The following is a 22,500-nucleotide window of genomic DNA, read 5'->3' as shown; positions in this document are numbered from 1 at the left end:
TGGTACCTCGTGTTACGATATATGGAACAGAAACACCTCGTTTTCTATTCGATACATTACTCAATTACTAAACAACACGAACACTTTTCTTTTTTTTTTAAGGTTTAGTCCCTACAACGGATTCCCAAGATAGCTTTGTGAATTATGTATGATGTTTGTGGATGTCCTATTGTATTTATATTGGACCTAAGATAGATTATTCACAAAATATTTCTGTGATGATTTTTTCTTTGCAGGAGGAAGCCCTACCATGCACATGGGACGGCTGCCTGTGGAGATTTGCACGTTCTTAGAGCTGACTCGTTCATATCGAAACATACTGGCCAGAAGCCTTTCAAGTGCCAACTGTGCCAACGGTCGTTCTTCTCGCTCGGATCCTCTTTCCCTCCATATGAAGAGGCTTGCAACTAGCCTAAAGTTTAGTGAACCCCATCCGAGCTTAGATCTCATAGCTATCTAAATGCATTATCGAGACCATTTAAAGCATCCGAGCATTTATTTACTGAATTAACACTCAGTTACGTAGCCAAGTAAACATGACAGTAGTAAACCAAGAGTCTTTTCTTTATATAGCTATTCATTTCATACCGTGGGTATAACGGTATGAGATAAAAATGGCTTCTAGTGATTTTTCTGCCATTGGCAGTCTTTTACAATTTTACAAGAGGAAATCAGTTGTTGATTACGCATAGTAAATTGGTTTCCTGGGCGCTCCCAATAATGAACACTGATGACAGTGGCGTGAACAGTTTTCCAGTAAGTGGCTTAAGATTGACATATATAAAAACAAAACCAATATTGTAACAGTATATCATTAGTGATAGTGTGTGATAAAACTGAAAATAGTCATTAGAGCATTTGAATTTTTCAAATAATGCACATAGTGATGGTGGATAACATAAGCAAAAATTACGACTATCTGAATAATCTACAAATCTGACGAAGTGCTTTGCTCCAAAGACAATATTACCCGACATTATACACTGAACCCTGTCTTCCAGATGCCTTGGACTTATCGTATAGTTATTTTCATTTCAGAGGAATATGAGCTCCGAAGTCATTCACATTGAATTGGTGAGATTTTGCATGACGTAATCCTGATCACTTTTGCTTGATATTTGGCAAGATTATGATATTCTCCGTTTGTTATCTATGGCAGTTGTAACTAAAACCTTTACGCTTGAAAAAATCAAAGAAGTGATACTTTTTACGATACAGTGCATAGTAGTCTTCCAATTCCTTTGATGGAATAAGTGTTAACTTACGAGATCTTCATTTGCCGAGCTGAAAGGCCAGCTCGACTCTGGCGGGTCACCTTTCTGTACACACTCCAACCCTTGGTAAAGAAAATGAAGAAGTATTGTGCTCAAATGTTATTTGGCTGTGGTGTCCTAGATAACTATATTTTTCATGGTATTGGTGAAACCGAATATTTTATTTGCATTTTGCTGGCATATTTATCTCGTCCCAGTTACCTCGCTGAGTGTGTACATTGTTTGGTGATTTTGTCAGAGATACGGTTAGGGACCCTGACTACGGGCCTCAATGCTGAAGCCTTTGCTCTATATATATGTAAGAGTTTGCAGTCTTCAGGATTATTAGGAATATATACTTTTTCCATAATGTATCTAGGATACACATCTCAAGGATGTTCATGATACAGTCTTGCAGGTAGTATCTAGATTATACAGTTTTTACAGGCTGTGCTTCTCCGCTCATATACCTAGAAAAGAGAAAGCTCCATGGTATATTTGGGATACGCAGTCACCGGAATATTTGTAGAATCAAAAGAACTTTGATTTTCTCTCACTGTACTTATTTCTGCATTGTCTGAATTATGCCACTAGGGGCTCCCATATGTATAGTACAAACGAACAAGCCAGAAAGTTTGGTTCACTTGGCTTCAAACTATAACGGCCTGCCTGCGTGTAATCTGAACTTCTCCACACTTTTCTCCAGAGGCTAAGAAACATTCTGCTGAATGTGTAGACTTCGTTTTTCTTTGATTCACAATAGTCCAAAATGGTTCTTACAACCCTTCGTGATGATGCATTCTAAACTAGATTTAGGGCTGCATAGGTCCGTGGCCCCTTAAACAAAATGATTATTTCGTTACAGTAGTTGTTCGGTTGTGTTCGCACATCCCTCAACCGTCCCCTCATAGTTTTATTTACCACCAGGTAAGGACGAGGATGCCCAGCAATTATACAGCAATCAAGATCCAGTATTTCCTTTCCATAGATGAATCTCTGTTTGTTTGAAGGTGGATGTTCATGGCTGATACTTTTTACACAATATTTAGGATTAGAAGAAGGGAATATAATAGTGGGATTCAGTATGCTTGCAATATTTGCAATATTTGCAATGGAAGAAGAAGTGGATATTCAGGAAAAAAGTGACCGCGCAAAGGACTTATCAAGCAGGCACAAATATAAATGCATATCAGTGTCCATTGCATATATTGTATATATCAGATACAAATATAACACACACACACACACACCGACACAGAACCAACACAACCCACACACACACACTACACACACACCACACACAGCACACACACACGCACACACACACACACACACACACCAAACACACACATACACACAAATACACACACACAACACACACACCACACACCACCACACAACACCACAGTACTTTATATAGGTGTGGGTTGTGGTGTGTGTGTGTGTTGTTGTGTGTGTTGTGTTTATATTTGATCTGCAATATAACTTTATGCATGTGTAATATATAATGATGTTGTGTGTATATATACATACAACACACGCACACCACAAACCACATGTGAGTGTGTGTGTGTGTGTGTGTGTGTGCGTGCAGTGCGTGCGTGCGCATATATATATATTAGATATAGTAATATTATATATCGATATATATATATATATACCAACACAAACACACTTTTACAACACACACACCACCACACGCGACACACACACACACCAAACACACACACACACACAGCACACAACACACAGAACACACACAACACACACACACACGTAGCCCACACACACCCACACACACACACACCATACACACACACACACACACACACACAACACACACACTCACACTCACACTCACACTTTCTGTGTGTATGTATGTGTGTCATACATTCTGTGTTTTGGGGGGGGGCATGCGTGTGTGCGTGTGTGTGTGTGTGTGTGTGGTGTGTGTGTGGTGGTGTGTGGTGTGTGTGTGTGTGTTGTGATGTGTGTACATAGATTACGTAATAATATACATACATGCATATATCATACATATACATTACTAATTACACATCCATATATATACACGATATAGAGTTGGTATTGATATATATATATATATATACTATCTAATATATTATATATATATATATATTTATGTATATATATGCATGTAGCTATCCATCTATCTAGCTGTCCTCTACATATATATCTGTGTGTGTGTGTTGTGCGTGCGCGGGGCGTGCGTGCGTGCGTATGTGCGTGCATGTGTGGCCGAGAGGATGTGTTGGTTGGTGTTAATATATATTTAATTGTTATTATTACACACACACACACACACACAACAACACACCAACACACACACACACACCCACCTCACCCACACATCACACACACACACCAAACACACATATACATATGTGTGTTTATGTATGTTATAATAATCTGTGTTTATAATGTGGTGTGTTTGTGTGTGTGATGTGTGTGTGTGTGTGTGGGTGTGTGTGTGTGTGTTTGTGTGTGTGTTGTGTGTGAGTGTGTGTGTGTGTGTGTGTGTGTGTGTCCACACACACACACACACACACCCACCCACACGTAATGATATATTATTTAACTATATACATATATTATAGATATATAATACATTAAAAAAAAAAAAATAAAAAAGATATCATATATATATATATATAGATATATATGTGATGTTATAGTATTGTGTGTGTGTGTGTGTGTGTGTGTGTGTGTGTGTGGGTGTGTGTGGTGTGTGTGTGTGTGTGTGTGTGTGTGTGTGTGTGTGTGTGTTGTGTAAATGTGTGTTTATGTATGATATACTTATATATATATATATATATATACTCATCTTCGATCTAATATATATCTATATAACTATATTATATCACTCTATATACTATATCTCTCCATGTGTGTATTATATTCTCCGTCTCTCTCATCATCATCTATATCTCTCTTATAATATATATACACCAAATATACATGTCATATTCTATCTCTATATATCTATATTCTTATATCTATCTATATGTGGGTGTGTGTGTGTGTGTGGTGGCTGTGTGATGTGTGTGTGTGTGTGTGTGTGTGTGTGTTGTGTGTGTTGTGTGTGTGTGCGTGTGTATGTGTGTGTGTTTGTGTGTGTGGTGTGTGTGTGTGTGTGTACCATCCATTCTCTATATATACTATTCTATATATATATTCTATATTATATATATATCTATATATATATATAATATACTACTATATATATATATATATCTATATCAGATATACATATATTATACAGATATCATATATTCTATATCTCGATCTATAATCTCATATCATATAAGCTATAGATCTCTATCGCTATATAGATCTATATTCATATATAGTCCCTAGGTAGATAGATAATTGAATATAAATATGTGTTTCTGTATCACTCTAGCGTATGTGATGTGTTAATATTTAAGTATGGATACTGTGTATGTATGATTTTCCTGTGTGTTATAATTTCTGTTTTACGTGTATTGTTTGTATGTATCCCTTTGTGTGAATGTGTACATTTGTTTTAGAAAATATCTGCTCTTTTCAAATACAATTGTAAATTTACACAGATGAAATACAACAGCCTCAATAGAAAACAGAATAAAGACGTGATGTTTTCGAACCCGCCAAAAGTTCCTCAATCAAGGCGCAGATGAAACCAAATGGACCGACCAATCCACTTCGGTTATCTAACCAACTTCGTCCTGTGAGATATTCCTGGCCGAGTCCTAAATGTGATGTTTCCTGTTCTGCTTCAGTTGTGTCCACTATTTATTTACTTTGCTTTTTGCTTGGATATCTGTAAATATTCTGTATTTAAATATCATTTGTTTTATTTGTGAGTATATTTATGTTTGATTGAATACTGCAGGTCACGCACTGGCGCCAGTTTTCCTTTACAGGGATTCGGTCACTCACTTTGACATCCTGAAAAGAGCAAAATAATAAACCTAAAATGATTATCGTACTAGGTTACAATAAGTACATAGGCACTACATAGTCTGCTCATACTCGAGTAATGAAGCAAAGATTTAGAGACAATCGCCGTGAACACATCTCGCTTGCTATAACATAACAATGCTAGACCTACTGAATTTTCTCTCTGTGATGACTAATCGCGCAGTGTTATGTGTGTGGGTGTGTTGTGTGTGGGTGTGTGTGTTTGTGTTGTGTGTGGTGTGTGTGTGTGTGTTGTGTGTGTGTGGGGTGTGGGTGCGCGTGCGTGGGGTGCCCCCTACCTATCAGGATATTGATCTCAAGTCATACCATTCAGGCAAATCTACTTTCTAGGTGGAACCCTAGGTAACTTTTACACAGGTATAAACCGTACCATTTTTTATGAAACTCCTATTAGTAGCTTCGACCTACCCCCTCCTCATCACCTTTTATTCCTCGCCTGCATATTCAATAACCTTTTTTCTTGGTTTTGTTTATATATATACTATATATATATAGATATAATATATATATATATAATATATATATATATTAACCTTGTATTACTGAACCATTTTTTTGTATGCACTGAAATAACACTTTACCATAAAAATATCGCACAAATTGTTGGGGTAAACAACTTTGCCAATGAAGGGTTGCGACGTGAGATATCAGATGTAGCTAGATACATATTATTTACTAATTTACTCCTATTGTTTATAGTTACAAAGTAAAAACTTAAATCACCTCTATTTATATAACTACAGAGTTTCTTACCATTAAATACCCATCAGAATACTTTTTGGAAAACAGTCATTTAAATTTGTGGTTCAATAGGCTATATGAAAGTGGAGCTAACTGGTTTATCTATACCTTGGGGGAACAACAATGCCAACGCCGGCATTGCTTAAAACATGTGGTAAGATGAATGACTATGTATAAATGGGGCAAATGTAGGAAATAAATTTTCCAAACAATAGACAAGCATTTTTGTGAAGAAGTGCCGTGTACCTGTAATTTCTATTCGCTATGTGGACTAGGTCTGTTTATTATTGGTCTTCCACCGTATAGTAATATTTTCCAACCTTTTATGTTTCATATATGTCTGAGCGTTATTGACCGTACATTTTTCTACATAGGCCATGTTATTTTTTTCAAAAGTTTAAGGAGTTTAATTATAACTGCTCTGCATAACAAAAATGCACCTTCAAAAGGTGCAACTTCAACTTTTCTTTCACCTTTAGAGCACCCTGAAAATGAGTAACTTGTTATTTCCGCCATTAAGTTTATATCAGCTGTTTTACACTGAGGGCATTCCTTATTACCATTCCAGTCTTATCACATATGTTATATAATTAATTCTGAATAATATTTAATGAAAAATAGGTATGTTTAAATGTATGATTCAGAAATTCTGTATATATATAAATAAAGAAATCAACTTACTTTTCATTTGAGAATGTATATTCTTGTATAGTACCTATTGTAAATATGTGGACACATTTTCGTAGACTTGTAAATAAAATGTACCGTTTTGATGTCAAATTCGTCTTCATTAACCTATTCTTTTCCTAATAGCATGCATACCTGATATACTCTTTTTCCTGTCTTTCTTTCCTACCATCCCTAATAAACAGACATACACACATGTGCCTGTGCTATATATAATTATATATATATATATAGTTGGATATATAAATAGATATATTATATATGTATATATATATATATATTATATATATCTATATTATTATATATATATTATATGTCATATATATATATATTTACATCACATATATATATATCTTATATATATATAATTATATATATATGTACCTAATATCTATATATATATATCATATATACATATCTATATATATATATACCTCTATATCTCTATATCTCTATATATCTATATCTCTATATATATATATTGTGGGGCTTCATGCCTCAGGCTTCACATGGTCAGGGCGATGTGACTTGATGTTGGGTGGTAGCCTAGATTAAGTGTTGAGTGCTTGCATGCCTCTCATTTGTTGCTTGCCACTTTGGTTAGCCCTAATGCGAGAAAGAGAGCACTCTTCGAGGCTCCCCTGCCATTTAAAAACAAAAAAAAATGCCTCTCGAGACTTCTGCATGCCCACTCATGGCCACCCTATAACTGGGCACCTTCCGGGTCCCGGCTAAACTGTGGGAGATCTCCGGCAGCAGGAGGGGCCCCAGAGGTATGGAGCGATGGCCATACCGCAGCTCTCAAGTAGAATTCCCTGAGGCCTCCCAGCCTGCCGACCACCCCCCTTTACTTGGGGCAAGCGTCATCAGGGGTGCAGAGACCAGAAACAAAGCGTCCCCTGGAGCAACCTGGAGCCATCCGAATATGCGGTTTGGTACATCTTGTCCTTGTAGCAGGATGAGTGGTTACCTCTGCTTATCGAGCTGCTGCCCTCTCAGAGATGAGAAGACTTCAGTGCGACATCAGTATGGGTGGTAACACCTACTACTGGGGTGGCCGCGGCAATGGTCTCATCTCCAGGTAGTAGTCATAGACATTTCCCGGCGATTCAACCCTCAGTAGCTGAGGTTAACACGGTTGATGAGCATATTTGACACTGAGACTAAAGATGCTTTTGGTTTCGTGTCTCTTATTTATGTGTACACTCCCTACTTATGTTTTGCAACGTCAAAGTGAAAGAAGCGTTTCTTTGCCAAACTCAATCCTGGAAGACATTGTCCTCGTCGAAACATTCGCGTGTTCTGGGCACTTCAATGCGGTATCCAGTCTGCAATCGGCTGGTTATGTAGATGTCTGTTAGCACCCCATGGCTCAGGAGCTGATCCCAGCTTCCTTCCACCAGGACTTTGCGTGTCCCGAATTGAGGAATTTATTGCTCTGGCTATCAGCGCTCCACACCTCTCGCTGGACATGGAATTGCAATAAGGTGGTACTGTGGCCCAAGGATATCGACCATCTTTCTCAGCACTTGATGAGGTCCCTCCAGAATTGGCAAGGATTTATGAAGTGTTGAGTTCCTGTGGCATGGTTGTGGCTACCCTACGGGTCCACTTTGAAATTTCCCATGTCCTGTAAGCACCATTTCACCGCGCTCTAGATTATTTGTGGCAATTTGAGGTAACTGATACCACTGCATTTGTACTCGCTTCACTTTTTAATGGAATGTGCGGTCAAACCTGTAATCATTGTTATATCATCCTAATATAGCAATTATAATCACTGTCGCAATTAGATTTATGTTCGGGTACAGTATTTCTAACCATGCTTATACTAATAATACTGTTTGGTCAAGAAATTCTTCTATATTATAATACATCAAGTGTACAATGATTATCATGTGGCAGGTTATATCTACATTTATTGAAATAATATAGTCTGATACGTACGCATAGCGGAACAGTCAAGGCCTTAATACATTCAAGGCCTTTAAAATCAGTCTTCCAGATCAGCCTTATGTACATGTCACAACTCCGAGAATTACTCCAGACCTCTCACGATGTGTACCTCACTCCGATCGGCCTCGCACACTTCGTGGGGAACGAGGTATTGGGCCATCATCAGTGGCGACACAAAAGGAGCCCAAGCAAAAATTCATCAGTTGTGCTCCCTTCCACCACATGACCTCGCCTGCTCTCCTGGATCCTCTCCTTTCTGTTTTTGGTACATATTCTGTTATGTTGTAGGTGTAATTTTAGTGTTTTACCGTAAACCTTCTGGATGTTCTTCTGGTGTGTGTGTTCCATTGACCTGACCATTCTAATTTAATCTTTAAAAAAAATCCAACTCTACATTGGCGATCTTGGCCGGAAGCATAACGTCCTGGAAAACGACACCATAGAACTATATGCAGGAAGGTAACTGCAGGGCCTTGAAGGCATGGCCTTCTTACAGGTACCTTCAGGAGCAGAGGATCAGACTCGAGCGAGCTGCTCCTTTACTACCAGAAACATGAAGGAATAGAGGCAGCTTGAGAAGAGCAGCATTGCCGGAACTGTGAGGAGGAAAGACGCGGAACCAGAGCAAGCACTATGAGGAAAGTGGGGTCCCCTTTTTGGCCTTGCTCGGCCCTCTTTAATGCAAAGGGAGTGCGTCGTCCATGCAACTCAAGTTAAACTCCCGGGAAGTAGAATGCAAGCCAGAGGAGCGACTGACCACGAGTCACCATGGACAAACCATCCCGTCTGCCCAGGAACCGTCGGCACTGGGAACCTGTTCGGGCAAGACGGAACCATAATGGAGTGAGACAATCTGCTTGTGCAACTGGTTGGGTGTGGAATTGTGCACCTGAATGACCCAGTTATCATGGGATACCCGCGCCAAGGATCTGGTGGCATCAACTGTCGGAGGAGCCTGCCGGCCGAAGGCGCACCGGAGGACTGCCATGCCGAGGACTCACCCGAAGAGTGTTGCCTGCAGAGAATGCCCAAGGGAGCTGCCTGCCCAAGAAATACACATGTAGGAGCTGCCTGCCAAGACACCCTGGAGGAACTACTGCCTGCTGTTGACCGCTGGAGGGAGATGCCAGAGGAGCTGCCTGCACAGGATGCCAGGAGGAGCTGCCTGCTCAGGACATACAGCAGCTGCCTGCCCAGGACATGCAGGAGGAGCTGCCTGCCCAGTACACACCAGAGGAGCTGCCCTCCAAGAACATGCCGGAGAAGCTGCTCTCCGAGGACGCACCGGAGGAGCTGCCGTCCGAGGACATGCTGGAAGGAGCTGGGCCGTCTGATGATGTGCACCAAGGAGGGCTGCCGTCTGATGACGCACCAGAGGAAGCGCCTGACGAGAACATGCCGGAGGAGTTGCCTAACGAGTACATTGCCTGGAGGAGCTTGCCGTCCTGAGGACGCACCAGAGGAGCTGCCTGAACAAGGACATGTCCGGAGGGAGCTGCCTAACGAGGACATGCTGGGGAGGCTCTGCCCGTTCCTCAGGACAAGATGCGAGGATCTCCGCCAAGACATGCTGGAGGAACTGCTCCTAGGACAAGATGGAGGAGCTGACTGATCGCGAGGACGACGGAGGAGCTGTCTGCCAAGGGACACTGGAGAAGCTGCCGACCACACAAGGTAGAGGGATGCTGGAGGAGCAAACGGTGCAGCAGTCTGACAGGAGGCAGGAACTGTGATTGCCAGAAGAGTGTGGGTATGGATAAGGCAGGTCCCTAGAGCCACAATCACCGCTGGATTAGGACCATCGGAGCAGGCCATTCTGCAAGTTGTGGGTTCTCTGAATAATACTCTCCAATTCTTGGAAGATTATTTTGAGAAAGAAGGGAGATATGTCACAACTGCGAGAATTAATTACTCAGGACCCTCAGGCGATGTGTACCTCCATGTCCGATTGGCTTGCATACTTCGGTGGGGAATGACGGTATTTGGTCCATTACATCGGTGTGACATATAAAGGGAGTCCCAGGAATATTCATCGTTTGTCCCGTGTCTTTTGATCTGTGTCTCTGTGCTACCCTTCCGCTATTGAACCTTTCCTACTCTACTAGATCCTTTCCCTTCTATTTTTTTGTACATATTGCTGTTATGTGTAGTGTAATTAGTATGTTTCCTCTGGTGTGTGTTCCGTTGACCCCCTGACCATTCTGATTCTTGCTTTAAGGTGGGTCGAACCTACAGTATAGTGTTATCAGGCCTGGGTTACTCTTGAACTGCCCTTAACCTTCACTGATGCAAGCCCCATGCCCCATTTCAGGGGTCAAGGCAGCCCCTTTGTCGCGCCCACATGGAAACCATTAACCCCAAGTTGATCTGGGCATCTTGGAAGCGGATGATGTGTGGTCCACCACTGTCCACAAACACACCACTGATGCCCTTGTGGGCTACACCGTCCCACCAGTCACCACTCTATGGTGTTTCACCCCCACCTTGGACATATGGGGGGGTGTGCACCACTGGTTTTGACATGGCAGTCTCTTTCGATTCACAGAATTTGAAAACTGACGGACCCAGTTCTCTGTGGGAGTTCTTCAAGCGTGAACGCTCAAAGCAGCAATTGTTCATGGGCATATACGCCCAAGGAATGTAGAAATTCATCTCCTCAGAGACACTGGAGGCCACTGAAGGCATTTGCAAATGCGTGGCTGAATAGCCAATCAGGACTTTTGTCGATCTTTGGTGCGTAGAGCCTCGACCACTCCACTGCTGAGAAGGAACAAGGAACAGTTCATCAAGAATCTGGCTTGAAGAGGTTGAAGTAAATCTCTTGGTAAATGACCTCACCCCGGGGGGGGGGCCTACCAAGCATTGGGAAACATGACTCTTCTAAAGCCCTCCTTGCAAATAACTGGCTCAGTCCGCCCAGTGGATGGACCGATCATCTCAGATCGTGTTGGGGTTCGTGAACATTGGGCTGAGTATTTCCAACAGTTTACTAATTTGGATGCAAATGTTTTATCCCATACCTGTGGTAAGCCCCACCAATCAGCAAGGAGCTCCTAAACCTAACTGAGGTTAGGATGGAAGATTCCCTAAGCTGGGGTGGGGGAAAAAGACCGCAGCATATGTGATATAATCCCTGCTGAACTTCTAAGGGCTGGGTGAACCTATGTCATGGTTCTGTTCATGCATTCTTTTGACTGCATCCTGGCAGTCCTGGTTCCATTCCTCCTGAACCTGTTGAGAGGGTTCACCCCCTCTCTGGAAGGGAAAGGGGATCGGTGGGACTGTAGGAACTACCATGGCATTAACACTGCTCCAGTATACCAGGCAAGGTTTTGAAAACAGTCCGTGACCACCAACTAAGAGGCACCAGAGACTAGTGCAGTCCTGGATTTACACATAGACTGTTATCCTAGCACTTCAAGTAATTGTGGAGCGCCATTGTGAATATGATTGTGGGGTGCCTGCAGCCTACATCGACCTGAGAAGGCATTTAGCTTTGGTGGCACTGAGAACCCTATGGTGATTTGGAGACTTGGGGAATTCCAACACAGATATTGGGCTAATTGCAACCTATATACCGTTACTGAAAGTGCTGGAAAGTGTGGTGGGGCACTGTCAAAACTTCTTCCCCTGTCAATTCAGGAATGGGCAAGGCTGTGTCCTTGCATCAACGCTATTCAACAACCTGCATCTGAGTCCCCTAACGGAAACCGCTTGCCATGGTGGGGGGACTTGAGGTCCCAATCATCTGGTGAGGCTGGACCAAGTCTATCCCATCCTGTGGGTGTCACCAGTGAGGAATGAGACAAAATGAATGGCTTCCATCCCTGCGCACCAAGGCCGAGAGATAGGGGGATGGTGCAACCCACCCCTGGTTCATTCCATCTGGAACAGGTAGCCAAAAATCCTGGAGGTTGAGCATTGCTGCACGCTGCAACCCTGCAGCTAGCAACACACCTCTTTGGTCCTTTATAATTCCCCCGGCTTAATCCAAGGCCCAGTCAAGTCCATCGGCTGGTCAAATATGGCCTAGTGTAAAGCAGGAACTATTAAGTCGGTATCGCATAGTCCATCGAACTTCCATTAGTACTGTAATAGTGGTATGTATATTTCCTCATTACCCCCTGTGGCTGTTGGGAATTTTGACCCCAACTATCGCTTTCCCCTCGTTGGACTCCATGGTGGGTGGGGGATAGGAAAATGAAGAATTTCCAATTTGTATGAGTCCTACAAATTATACACAGATCTAGCTCTCTCCCTGAACGACCTACGCAAATCCCCAACCAATTCTCCCTCTGGAACATCACATGTGGAAACATTTTCAGCTTCCCAAAGGGCAAGAATAATGGGAATTGTATGGTTCCCCCCGGCTCTCACTCAAGCCAGGTAAGAAGGGTAACAGTCCTCCTCAATCCCCACTAAGGACATCTTACCTGGTAATTATGAAAGTATTTCATATAGTAGTACCTTAGTATTGAAGACCATTGATGGTGTATCAATCATGGACCTTGATATTTTTTAAGTACACCACCGAAAAATAGTTGAAATATGTCAACTTGACCTCGCAGTCACCCCACAGCGAGATGGTAGCCTAATAGTTGAGGTTTCGTCACCAGACGAGAGTGACTGTCATTCCTGGGGCTCAAGTTTCATGTTTTCACAAGGGAATTGTCTTTTCCCAAGACCTGATGAGGTATACTGAGGAGAAACTGTTAGAGGAACTAGAGAATTCTAATGTAGTGGCAATAAAAACATTTTAGAGAAAGTTTGACACATGGTTTGGAAACAGTCGACACCAGCTCTTCCTTCCTCTAAACTTTTAACATGTTAGTCATTCCAAAATCAGTTAAGTTAGCATGGTACCCCACCTTAAGGTAAAGCTATATGGTGGCCCAAACCCTAGGCAGTGCTCTTTCCACTGCCGAGGGTTATGGGCAGGAGCCAACTCTTTGGTTGCCATTTTAAAGAGAATGGCAATCAAGAGTATGTGTAAAGTGTGGTACAACATGTCATCAGGATATTGAGACAAACTGTCCCCAGGTCCACTTGCTATTCCACTGCAAAGAATCTCATGAAGCTTTTCAAAGCAATGTAAAAGGTTACAAATTTGAAAAGGAAGTGTTGTAATAAGGTCAAAAGAGAAAGTTTATTTGCCGAGGCACAGCCGGAGACGTGTCCGTGGGGGCACAGCCAGATAGGTCCTTTGATTCGTACAGCCCATCACTCCTTCCTTCCCACCCCCCACCAAACCCTTGCCCTCTATAATACTTCTTACAACACACACTACTGGCCACTTTCTTTAAAACCTCAGTCCCCCCAAATTGCTGACACTAACTACTACTTCTGACTGCCTCTGGTGAGTTGTTCCACCAGACAACGGAGTCAGAGCGTGAGGGTCCCTATTTGGGGAGACTTCCTCCTCTCAAGTAAGGTCTTTTGGAGCCACACCATTTAAGACCTCAACGGGTGGACAGGCTCCAGCTGCCCCACATCCAGAGGGGCCTCTGCCTGCTGCTAGGCAGAATCCCTTAGCAAAGGGCTCAGGCATGCCCCCTTTGCCCAAGCAAAGGCAAATCTGGAACCTGTGCAAAAGACCGTGTCCGCGCCATAACATCCACAGGGGCCTCTGCTGCTAGACAGAATGCCCCTGAAGCAAAGGCTCAGATCCGTTCTTTGCCTAGGCAAAGAAATCCCGAACCTGTCCAAGGGAAACCATCCCCAAAAGTAGCGGGCATTACTGTCGACTTCCAGTACCAAGGTGGTCTGATGAATGCCAACAAGCTGTCAGAGCAAGAAAGTCTGCATTAAGGCAGCATTGTAACCTTAATCAATTACAAAAAGACCCGAGCCAAGGCCAGGCACGTGCTGAAGGAGGCCAGACGGACGTCGTGGAGAAAGTATGTCTCCTCCCTCGAATTAATCTGGGACCCCCCCTTAGCATGGGTAAGGGACAAGGTGGCATAAGATCGCTGGAAGAGCAACAATCATGTCACAACCTGCTCTGAGATAGATGGCATAATCATCACAGACAAAAAGATGTTTGCAAATGAGCTAGCTAATCCAACCATAGCAAGAAGATCTCCTCTTGAGCATCTTAACTGCTCGATTCTCCACTCTTTTTCGGGCTGATCCTTGAACAACCACCCAGTGTCCGTTCTTCAGTAGGACTTGCCAAGCAGACTCCATACATTTGCTTGCCATTTTTTTGCGCAAGGAGATGAACTCTGGCTTTGCAGCACTCTGCACTGAGACTGCCCAAGGAAGTGACGATATTCATACCAATGATATCTCACTTACCAAGAGGAGCGCCCGAAGTGTCCTGTTTACCTATTAAATAGGCTCTATAAGGAGGGGATAGTGCCTCCACATGGAGAGAAGCTATAAAATCATTCCTGTTCCTAAAAAAAACCTGGCAAATATGCTTCCCACCCCAGGAAATTACAGACCAGTTTCCCCACCAGCTGCATCTGCAAGATATGGAACATCAACTTCAGAGTTGCACAATGGCTGCAAGAAAAAGAAAACGTGTTTGTCCACACCTTCAACTGGCTTTAGAAAATTGAGATTCGACCAACGATTCACTTGTGAGGATTGAAACTGGCTATAAGAATTCCTTGCACCCCAGACTCACATGATAGCAGTCTTCTTTGACCTTGAAAAGGTTTCTATACCTTGGAGGCATGGCATACTCAATGAAGCTGTATGACATGGTTTAAAGGAGCATTACATACCTTCATACAAAGCTTCCTTGCTGACAGGAGTTAGAGATCGGGTAGGAACAGTTTCTCTAACCTGGAAGATCAGCTGGAAGGGGTCCCCAAGGAGTGGCCTTAATGTGACCCTGTTTTGCCATTGCTATAAATACATCTAAAGTTTTTTTCCCAGTGGGCCCCCCCTGTCTCATGTAATCTGTAATGTGGATGACATTTACCTTTAACTGCTTAGGTAAGAGGAGCTTAAGGAGTGCAAGGACACCATGCAGCAGGCTTGGCAATAAATCAGGTTGTTAACACAGTCGGCAACTATCATGGGTTCCAATTTTCTCCAAGCAAGACCATGGCTATGGCATTTCTCACAAACGAGGAAAGTTTCCATCCTTCCATCTATTTATGAGCAAAACCTGCTCAATTTGTCAAGAGGTGACGTACTTGGGTCTAATTTTTGACTCAAGACTTACATGGGTGGCCTCACATCAACAGTTAAGATGAAGGATATAACAAAAGCACTTTAGGTATTTCGTTAGGTTCTTTCACATCTATCTTGGTGTGCAGGACCGCACAACGTTTCTGCTGCTTTAACTGAGTCACTTATTCAAGTAAAAGCTTGATTATAGATTTGAGGCTTATTCATCTATCGGCAACTAAACTCCCACTGTTCTCCGATGTTGGAATCGAGGTTTTCATAATGAAGCTCCCCAGAATCTGTACTGGGGGCTTTTCAGGTCTCACCTGTGGAGTCTCCCTGTATGCTGAGAGTGGAGAACCACCTCTCTCATTACAAACCCCACCGGGGACTTACAAACTGCATTACTTCACGAGACTACAAAGGATTCCAGGATCTCCTAATCCAGAATTGGTTTTCAGCCCCCTTGAGGATGCCGATCCTATGGTTAGGAGAATGAGGAATCTTGTGGAAGTCTTAATTTGCGTCCTCACTAAAGGTTTCTGGCTGTTGGAATTCCCCAATTCCCCCCCTTGCTAATAAGTCGAAGCTGGATGTGGGTCGGAATTGGGAAGGGGAGAGAAAATCAGAAGCAGAAGTCAGAAGCAATTTCTTCAGCATATTTCTAAGGTAACCAAGGATCAAGGCAATATTTACAATGGTTCGAAATCTGAAAATGGTGTGGGCTTTGCAGCAGTGAGCGAAGGAAGACTTGCATTCTGGCAGTCTTTCCTTAGCAACCTCGATCTTTAAAACTGCAGAGTTACATGCCATCCTTGCAGCAGTTAAGATTACTATAGACCTTACGAACCATTCTATTGTGATATATTGTGACTTCTCGTAGTGCTTGCAAGCAATCAGAGCTTAAACCCTCATCACAATCCAGGTAGTAAGGGAGGGTGTCAGATGGCCTTGCACTGATGTCAACACGTAAAAAGATAACTTGTGTTTGGGTGCCAGCGCTTGTTTGTTATCAGTGGGAATGAGCGAGCTGATTAGAAGGAGGCCAGAGGAGTTGTCTTTCGCAATAAATGAAGGAACAATGGAGGCATACCTCCAGAAACAACTGCGAGAAATTAGAGATGACCTTGGCAGTTGGGTGACTAGCATCCCCCTAACCGAAAAGTGGAAGTTTGCATAACCAGACTAAGAACGGGCCACAAGACTGACTCATTGGCCGAGATGGCTAAAGATCAAGCCACTTGTGAAGGATGCCAAGAGCCATTAACGATCGCACATGTAGGGAAGGAATTGCAACATTCTCCTCAGACCTAAAGACTATGTACTTGTCTCCCCCATATACACTAAAAATGATTGGGGGGAGGATTTGTGACATAAGGGTCTTATTAGTTTCCTGTAGGGAGACTAATATTTCAATAAATTAATTATGCCTAATGTTTATGCAATATTTTAATATTTCATAAGCATAATATTTATGCTTTTTAATTTGTGTTTATTTATTTTTGTAAAATATTTATTCCTAGATTTTTAAAGTTTTAACATATTTTAATATTCTATTTAACAAAGGTATTCGCCGCTAATGACCTTAGTCTGTTGATGCGGCAGATAATTTTGAATATCAATCAATCAATCCAATAGACCCCTCACTCGTATCTACTTTACTCCTTCCGTTTCTGGTGGGAACAACTCACCAGCGGCAGTGTCAGCAATTTGGTGACTGAGGGTTAAGACGTGGCAGGAGTGTGGTGTTGTAAGAATCATTGGAAGGGTAAGGGTTGGTGGTAAGGAAGATGGGCTAGGATCAAAGCACAGACCTATCTGGCTGTGGCAAACAGCACACGGCACGTACATTTGCCTCGGGAAAATTAACTTTCTCCTTGCTCCTTATTACACAAACTTCCTTTTCAACATCTGCTTTGAAGAACTTCATGAGCTTCTTTTGCAGTGGTAACTGCATTTGGCCTGGACAGTTTGTCATCTCCTTGATAACCTGTTGTACCACACTTTCACATACTCTTGGTTTGTCCATTTTCTTTCTTTAAAATTTGCAAGAGTTGGCTCTATGCCCATAACCCCTGGCAGTGGAAGCAAAGTGGAAGCACCGCATAGGGTTGGGCACATATGGCTTTTACCCTTGAGTTGGGTACCTCACGCTAACTAAAAACCGATTCTGGAAGGACTAACGTGTTAAAGGTTAGAAGAAGAGCTGGTGTCGACTGTTCCAACCATCCTCTTTCCTTCTTAAAACGTTTTTAACTGCCACTACATTAAAATTCTCTAGTTCCTCTAACAGTTTCTCCAACATTCCCTTACCTGATTGAGGGTTTTGGTGAGAACAGGACTGTAGCACGCAGAACGGTCCACTTATCGTCTGGTGCGGAACCCCAACTATCAGGCTAGTACCATCTCGCTGTGGAGTGATGCTAGGATCACGTGACATACTTCAACAATTTTTTCCGATGTACTTCCTTCGAAAATATCAAGATCCATGATTGATCACCATCATGGTCTTCACTTACTACGTATTTACTATAATAAAATGTTTTCATATTTACCAGTAAGATTTTCTTAGTTGATGAGGAGGACTTTTTCCCCTTCTTATAACTTTACCTGGTTTGGGAGCCACGGCACCATTACGATTACCCATTCTTGCCCTTTGGAAGCTGGAAAGGTTCCAAAGTGACATTGATGTTCAGAGGGAAATGGTCGGGGGAATTGCGTAGGGTCGGTTAGGGAGAGAGCTGGTCTGGTAAATTTGTAGTACTCATACAAATTTGAAATTCTTCATTTCCTCTCACCCACCCAAAAAAAAAAACCCCCCCCACCCACCATGGAGTCCAACGAGGGGAAGCTATATTTTGGGTGTTTTCAAATTCCAAACACCAAGGGGTAAGATGAGGAAATATACACGCAGGCCACTATTACAGTACTGATGGCAGTCGCGGGACCTAATGCACTAACTACAATTAAATATACCTGCTCCTGCTTGAACCTGCCATATTTGACCGGCCTATTGACTTGCCAGGCCTTGATATCAAGCCCCCGTCTACAGAATAAAGGACCGAAAGAGGTGTTTTTCTAGCTGCAGGGCGCAGCGTGCAGCAGCAAGCATTCGCTCAACCTCCAGGACTCCTGTCTCCTGGTTATACGGGATGCCACGCACGTCAAAGAACGTGGGAGAGTTCTCCCTGGTCCCAAGATGAATGAAACCAGGGGTGGGTTGCACCATCCCCCATCTCATAGAGCCTTGGTGCACCAGGAAAGCCATTTTCGTCAATTCAGCAGGTTCCGACTTGCTGTCATTGCAGTTTAAGTTTCCAACTCAACACTCTTGGTTGTCTTTATAAGGCAAGATTGGCATAGCATAATCTGCTTAGTGAGCCTGTTAGTTGCATTAGATTTAGCAAAGGATGTAAATTACCAATTACAGTTTGAGACTAATCTTAAAACATTAATGAGATTCGATCAAAACCCAATTTTTCAAAACTTTCAACCATATGAGATTGTTCTTCACAGTTAATGCAATCAAGTGGAAAAGCATTCTTTGTTTGGTGAGCCCGAATTTCCAATATAAAAGTACATGGGTGACTGAGGAACGTTGACATCCAACTAGTTTCAATTGACTCGGAAAGTTCAAACATGGTCTACTACCGATGATCTTTAATATCCAATAAGATTTTAATTTGGAGGACTTACTAACCTGGTTTGGAGCTGAACCAATTAGTCAATACTAGTAAAAGGTTCTGGTCCTTCAGACCAAGTTCGAAGGGTCGTTAGTTTTCAGGGGACTGATGATTAGATTTTGTTCTGACAAATTGAATCTTTTTCATGCTTGGTCTTGTGATCTTCCTGTAGTATTAGGCAAGATGTTGAAGCCTGAGGGCTGTGAACAGGTAACTTCCCCTAGTAAAGAGGAACCAGCGAGCCACCTCGTGGGATCTCCTGGTCCAAGAGCTGACAGAGGGTCTCATCTTCTAGATTTGTGCAGAGATAATTATCCTAGCCTAACTGGAGGTACAATAAGTATACTTGCAGCATATCATGATTAAAACTTCCAGTAAGGCTTCGTTAGGTGTAAGCAGAATATATATGTATAATTGCTAGCGTAAATAATTTTTTAAATTAATCATTCGTTACTTTTCAATATTGATTTAATTTACCGACAAATTTGATTAATTTAGTTCTAAGATCAGATTGCTTCATTCAATCATAAATTACTCAGGTCCAACACCCTCATTAACTTTAAACCTACACCCATAATGGTTACTTTGTGTACATTGAACCCAAAAATGTTTACACATGTCCGCATGAGCTCATTTCAGGTTTTCATAAATGAACACAGTATTACTTGGAATTATCAGAAATCAACTTTACACTTCTACATTTGTACTAGTCTTTAATAGATTTTTAAATCACCGTCGACATATAACTTCAAAACTTATGATTCACAGTACTTCTCAGAATTATTAATTCGGTCACTTTCTTTAAAAGTTCAAATAAGCTTCCTGATAATATGAAAGGATTACACATGACTTGAGTTATATCTGGAATCAACCTTTCATAGGTCACGAACTAGTCGCGGAGTTTAGCATGTGTCTGAGGGGGGACTCCCAATACATGGGCCAGTTATACCGTCAAGTGGCTGTCGTATCCTGATGGATTTCCTTCGGGACGGGTATGTCAGTCCTCTGCAATAAAAAATTGTCAATAATTAGCAGTAGTTCCTTTTCATTATTTTTTTCTTTAAAAGGGTTTTTTATTGTTGTGGTGTGTGGTGAATTGGTGAATTTGCCCCTTTTGGGGACCCCTCCAATAGGGGTATCGCTTTGTCTGGCTCACCAATGTTTGGGGACGTCACCCCCCCCATCGGGAAAGGGCGGCTCCCGTTGGGGGGGCTGTAAGCTGAAACTCATTTATTACTCAAAAATATCCTGGTCTTTTATAACATTTTTTTTTTTTTTCATTCCATTCCTTCAGCTGACTAGACTTGGTCTAGGTTTTCCAGGGGGACCATATTATATTTCAATTTTTTAATGTTAAAATTCATGCTTTTTCCCCTTTTGCCCTTTTTCCAAAAACAAAAATCTTTTATTTTTTCACCCTCTATTTAACGTAAGGATCTTATCCTCAGTAAGAGATGTTATTTGGATTTTTTTAAAAACTAATTAATATCCCCCAAAATATTAGGGAAACAGTGTCCGCGAACTGAGCCTCCATTTTTAAAAGGGTTCTTTCCAAAAAAGATATCCTCAGAAATTACTTTTGTTGCAATTTTTAGAAAACAACTTTACATTTACCTACTTTTCTGTACCCCAAGGCCCTTTTAATTTTATGGATTTAAATTCCACGGTCGTTATCGGTCACCTTTTTTTCAAAACCCCTTTTTTTTTCTTAGGTTTTTCAAAATTTGTTTATTTCCTCTCTTCTGTTTAAAAACAATTTCCCATAAAGGTTTCCAAAAAAAGATTTGAAAAAAATTGCAAAATTTCCTGGGACTGTAAATTTCCCTTTTGGGCACTGTCCCTTTCATGGGGTTCACGGGAGCTCGCGGGGCGGCAGTAGTTGCCTGTGTCGCCCCCCCAGGGGGAGACCCCTTCCGACATACACGGGCCCGCGATGTATACCGGTAAAAGGGGGGGGGGGTCCCGGTATCCGTGTTTGGCCCTTTTTTCCCGTGTGGGGGGACGGGGATATCTCGAAAACACGTCGGGTCAAAAAAAAGGAACCCAGTAAAAAAATTCAGTATTTGCCCCCCTTGGCGTGTCTAAAAGGTATAAATTCGAGGGCGCTTTTCCCAAAAGGCTCGTCACTTTACCCCTGGGCCCCCGCCTAGGGGTCGTGGGATCAGCGTCACAAACTATAAAAGGGAGATTCCAAGCCCGAACATCTTACAAACTTGCTCGGGGTCTGACTCGTTGCCTGTGGTTAGGGGTCATCGTGAATTGCTAAAGGGGACACTCGATTCGGGGGCGAGCAGGTGGAGTTTCTACGGAAAAAGGGGGAGAAAAAAAAAAAAAATAAACTCCTAAAAAAAAGAAAAAAAAAAAAAAAACCTCTATCTTGTTATTCTTTTCGTACCCATGTTTACTTCTTTTTTTCTGTTTTTTTTTTCCCCTCTCGTCTCGTTTTCATAATGATATTTACTTCCCCATTTTTTAACTACCATTTTTTGTTTACGTTCCCTTTTTTCTCTCTGCTGTTTTTGTTCTTTCTTTTTCCTTTTTACTATGTTATTTTTGTTATTATTTTTATCACCATTTTTATCACAAAACCTATTCCCTTTTATGTAACAGCTCCCTTTTTGTTCCCACCCAAATTGCAATAGTCAACCAATTGTCGAATTCCTCCCCCACGATTTTATTAAAAATTCCACTTTATTCTTTTTTTCAAATACCACTCAAATCACCCCCACCCCTCATCCATCTCACCCCTCCCCCCCCGTCCCCTTTTTGATTTATTTCCCCCGATCACCCATTACTCACCGTTAGTAACATATTTTTTTCATTCGGGCCCCTGGAAACCCCCACCTTTCTTTTCTTTTCAGCATCTAAAAAACAAAATACAAATTAAAAAAAATAAAAACAAAAATAAAAATAAAAAAAAAAAAAAAAAAAATCTTTATTCTTTAATTATAAATTAAACCTTTTTTTGGGTTTTTGGGTTTTTTTTTTTTGTTTTCGGGGGGTTTCCGTTTTTAAAAAAAATTTTTCTATTAAAAAAAAAAATAAAAAACAAAAAAAATAATAAAAAAAAAAAA

The sequence above is a fragment of the Penaeus monodon genome, chromosome 4, assembly GCF_015228065.2.
Source record: "Penaeus monodon isolate SGIC_2016 chromosome 4, NSTDA_Pmon_1, whole genome shotgun sequence".
Classification (NCBI taxonomy): Eukaryota; Metazoa; Arthropoda; class Malacostraca; order Decapoda; family Penaeidae; genus Penaeus; species Penaeus monodon.
This window is presented reverse-complemented; position numbering follows the sequence as displayed.